The sequence below is a fragment of the Chrysochloris asiatica genome, unplaced genomic scaffold (assembly GCF_000296735.1).
Source record: "Chrysochloris asiatica unplaced genomic scaffold, ChrAsi1.0 scaffold00026, whole genome shotgun sequence".
NCBI lineage: Eukaryota > Metazoa > Chordata > Mammalia > Afrosoricida > Chrysochloridae > Chrysochloris > Chrysochloris asiatica.
Window position 1 is genome coordinate 18,714,066 of NW_006408544.1, and position 5,289 is coordinate 18,719,354.

Sequence of the window (5,289 nt, forward strand, 5' to 3'; positions counted from 1 at the left end):
ACATTACCACTGTCTAATTCTGGAACATTTCTATCATCTCTTCCTAAAAAACCCCGACTCCAAAGCAATAAATCGCCTCAGTTTCTATCAACTACTAATCTACTTTCTGTCTCTATGGAGTTGCCTATTCTAGACATGTCACAAGTTAAAAATTTTTGTTACCAGCGTTCCAGTTCATACATGCACAGGTTTATTATAAATAAAACATGTTTGAACATGTATCTATGATAAGTGAATGACTGTGTTTATTAAGTGCCATCAAGTTGGTTCCAACTCATTGTGACCTTGTATAGGGGTTTTTGAGGAGCTTGAACTGCCAACCTTAGGGTTCAAACTAACCTTGCAGTCCAATGCATTAACTCGCATTGTCACACCAGGAGTAATAAATAATACACTTGTTTTAGTCTTGTTAGGGTACTTTCAAATAAAACATCCAAACAGACCCAAGGGGATCTCCTGGGCCCATTAAATTCAAGGCTGAGAGCTCATTTCCGGCTATTGCAACTGCTTTATGGGATACCAAAGGGATAATCTTGATAGATTTTATAGAAGGACACAGAACAATCATGGGAGGTTATTAGGACGAAGTTTTAAGAAAATGGAAAATTGCATTGGTGAAAAAAGGACAGGTCAGTTGCACTGGAGAATTTTGTTCCCATCACAACAATGCACATATTCATTCTTTGAGGCTAGGAAAGGCTGCCCTATAAGACTTTTGATGGGAAATCTTACCTCATTCACCCTATAGTCCTGATCTTGTCCCTTCGGACTTCTTTTTGATCTCCAAACTCAAAGAACATTTCAAAGGGATTTCTTTTTGATCCCAGAAATCAAAGAATATTTCAGAGGAAAACCATTTGAGTCCCCGAAGAATGCCAAAATTGCTGTTTTGATATGGTATAAATTGAAGAGTGCATAACTCTTTGGGAATAGGTTGTTGTTAAGTTCCATAGAGATAGTTCTGACTCATAAGGATCCTGTATAGGTTTTGCAAAAAGCGGCTGGTGGGTCCGAACTGCTGCCCTTTCGGTTAGCAGTCAAGAGCTTATCCTACAGCGCCATACCAAAACTTGTGATAGGGAGATGGGTTAGAGAGATGCATGTACCACTTCAAAAGCGTACAGACCTAGATGGAGGATATGTTAAGAAACAGTAACTTCACTTTTTGAGATTTTTGTTTAATAAAGGTTTCTATGATTTAATAGCAATAATTTTTTTACTAATCCTTGTACAAATGGATTCATACAATATGTGGTTTATATCCACATTGCAATGCATATCAGTATTTCATTACTTGTTATGGTGAATAACAGCTCAATGCATGAATATACCACGTTTTTTGTTTTTCCATTTATCAGTCGATGAACAATTTGTTTTCGGTTATTACGCATCTCATATTTTAACATCCACTGTCATCACCTTCCTTCAGGCTCTCTTACCTGAACTGCAGCAACATTTTAACTGACCTCTTCCCCCTTCACTCTACGTTTCTCTCTACACAGCAACTTGAAAGTCATTCTTCTGCTAAAAGGTCTTCAAGAGATTTTTCAGCACTTCTAAGAACACTCCTGGTGTGGTGCTGTAGGATCAGCACTGGCTTTTGAACCACGAGATTGACAGTTCATACCCACCAGCTGCTCCTCAGAAACCCTATACAGGATCACTATGAACCGAAACCGATTCGACAGCACTTAACAACAAGAACACTCAAGAAGTAAAACTCCTTAATTTGGAGTGAGCCTCCTAATTACCTTTTCTACTTCATTTCATAACTCTCCCTCTAATTGAACAGCTCCATCCAAAGTGAACTTTTCTCAATTCCTCAAAACCATTAGGGTTTCTCTTTTTTTGGGACAAGTGCACACACTGTGCCCACTGCCATGGGATCTCTTTGTTAATCTGGCTCACACATCCTCCAAGTCTCAGTTTATACATCACTCTGATTTATGTTGCTTTGTTGTTAGGTGTTGTCAAGTCAGTTCCAGTTCATAGGGACCATATGCACAACAGAATGAAACATTGTCCGTTTCTGTGCCCTCCTCACAATTGTTGTTACATTTGAGCCCATTGCTACTGCTCTGTGGCAATCCATCTTCTTGTGGAGTTTCTTTTTTCATTGGCCCTCCATATTACCCAGCATGATGTCCTTCTCCAGGAACTGGCCCCTCCTGATAACATGCCCAAAGTATGAGAGGTGAAGTCTTGCCATCCTGGCTTCTAAAGAGCATTCTGACTGCACTTCTTCCAAGACAGATTTGTTTGTTCTTCAGGCAGTCAATGGTACTTTAATATTCTTCTCCAATACCATAATTCAAATGTGTCGATTTTCCTATGATCTATGTTGTTGTTGTTGTTAGGTGCCATTGAGTGAATACCGGCTCATAGTGACCCTATGCACAATAGAATGAAACACTGCCTGGTCTTGGGCCAACCTCACAATTGTTGCTACTCCTGATCTACAACACTCTTTAACTCTTTACAAACTTTGCACAGTTGCAATTTATCTTTCCTACTAGACTGTAGGGAACTCTGATAATAGATAGGCACTCAACTGCTAACCAAAAGGTTGGAGATAGGAACCCATCAACCAGCGGCTCCATGGGAGAAAGATGTGGTATACTGCTTTCATAAAGATATACGGAAGAGATGGTAACAGCCAGCCAGCAAGGTAGGTGTAAGCCAGTGGGCTTCCCTCCGATATGCGTCAGCTGATACCACAGACTGGATAGGAGGATGCTCTCTACTTTCTCCATGATGACGTTTAACAGGGCCAACAAAGGGCTGAGAAAAGCTTTGATGAAGACGCCCATGAGTTCTGGGAACTAGTGTGTCAGGAGAGCCAGCAGGGCCGTGAAGAAGCATAACCTAGCAGTAAAGAGGATGAAGAAGGGAAGCTCCTTCTTCGGGTAAACTGAGACTTCATGGAAAGCTGGGAACTGTTAATGCTCTCAGTCTGCTGTTTCTGTACAGATTGGGTAAGGATAAAATATAAATGCCCCTTTTCCAAGAATCATCCGAAAAGCCTGTCTTGGAGTCCCTATGAAGAAGTTCTCCTCTGTCCTGTATGGTTGACTTGATGATGATAATGAATTTGAAACCAGACTATCAGTTCCACAAGGGCAGGGACCAAGTATGATGTTCATCAAAACACCCTTTTGTCTAGCACAATGCTTGGCTCATGGTGGATTTTAATAGGACATGGAAAGAATTAATGCTAAAATTCTGAACACTTTACCACTGAAGATCTCAAAATATATTAACTAAAACAGACAAACACATATAAACCTTAGTTATAGTCACATTTTTAGTATCCTTCCCACTTACCCACTCATACACCCAAACAGTCTCATTCAGGAATGCGAGACAGTCTTCAATATGATATTGAAATTTAAATTTCCTTTCAAAGAGTTTTTCACTCGAGACTTAAAAAAAAAAAAAAAAAGAAGTAGAAAAAAGATCTTTAAGACCACATAAAACAAGCAAACTATAATTGAATGGCTGCCTATCAAAATGTGATCTTCTGACTTGGGTGATTAATCCTGCCTTTGAAAGGCTCAAAAGAAATACTTTGTAAAGACACACTTGTGCCACAAGGAAAAATTCTCATAACATTAATACCTTGAATCTTTTCAGTCTTTATCAGTGTGGTATTAACATGTAAATATGGCCTTTGTTTTTCAAGATTTTACCTACTCCCTTTATTCACATCTGAAAAGCCAGATCAATGGAAGCGATTACAACTCCCTATAAAGAAATTAATTTCATATACTTGAGAAAGCTACTTTAATCACCAGCTGGGGGGGAAGATAAATAGCTTGAGCCAGCTTCTTTGGCTATAGAAACCAAAGATTAGAGGGAAAAAGAAAAGAAAATGTGATAGAATAAAGTATCTTTTGTTCAAATGAAAGTCTTACAAAGTCAATCAATCAACCACTGTTTCAGATCAATTCCTTTAAGTTATGATTGAGGCACTGACCTGGCATGGAAAATGACTTCAATATTAAATTAAATGTTAAGTAAGCACTTTGCAATTTGATTGTTGTTGTTAAGTGCCTTGGTGTTGCCAAGATTCCTACTCTTAGTGACTCTGTCGAGGGTTTCCAAGGCTTTAATTCTTCACTGGAGCAGAAAGTCTTATTTTTCTCCTGCAGTGAGGCTGGCGGGCTCGAACCTCGGACCTTAATGTTGTAAGTCCAGTGCTTATCATATGAAGCCACCATGCTCCCATTGCAGATTGATTGTTATTGTTGTTGTTGTTAAGTGAGGTTGAGTTGGCTCTGACTATTGGGTTTCTGAGGAGAAGGTTTGAACTGGGTTTGAACTACCGACCTTGTGGTTCGTAGTCCAGTGCTGGTCCTACAGAGCCACACCAGTAGTTTGACCACTTCTAAGTAATATGCCATCGTTTTTCACAGTTGAGATACATTGCAACCTTTCCATTAGTGCAAAATTAGGAAAGTTTTGATACCTGAATTAAAAATAGTTTTGAGGTACTACAAAAAAATAGGAAAGGGCTAGTCATTGGCTATATCAAGGTGCTAGGTGGGGGAAGGAAGAAAGAAATAATGAGATTGTGGCCTTTGGAGTCAGAATTCAGACTGTATCACACTTATTAACAGTATGACTAAGTCTTAGTTTTTACAAGTGCTTCAAGATGGTTGAGATTATATGAATAAAATGAATAAAATGCCTATTAGTACCAGACACATACTATGGTTACGATTCTGATTGTTGTTGTAGTTAAGTGCCGTTGCATGGGTTCTGACCCATAGTCACCCTGTATAGGGTTCCCAAGGGGCAGCTGATGATTCTGATGTTGTTGTTGTTATGTGCCATGGAGTCAGTTCTGACTCACAGTGACCCTATACAGGGTTTCCAAGGCTCTCTGATAGGTATGCATTATTTCACATAGAGGGGTAATTACAGACAAAGTAAAACTTACTGAAAAGAATTTTAAATTGTTACAAAGGAATAGTGACTAGGAAAATGTTCTTTATAATTCTGAATTCATGTCATCTTTAAAATACATTTTATTCTTTATTGTCAGCTACCCAGACCATATTTATTCAAACAGTTGTAAACAACTAGCATATATTTTTTAAAAAGGGGGTGTGAATAGAAATCTAAGGACTAAATATGAATACTGCTGACTCAAAATAAGCAAACCCATCTTGAGCATGTAGACATCCAGAATCATTCCGTACTGTTCTCCCTTGTGATGTGACAAATTGCTTTTATTTTATTATTATTTTTTTAAAGTTTTTATTGTGAATTGAGTGAAAGTTTACA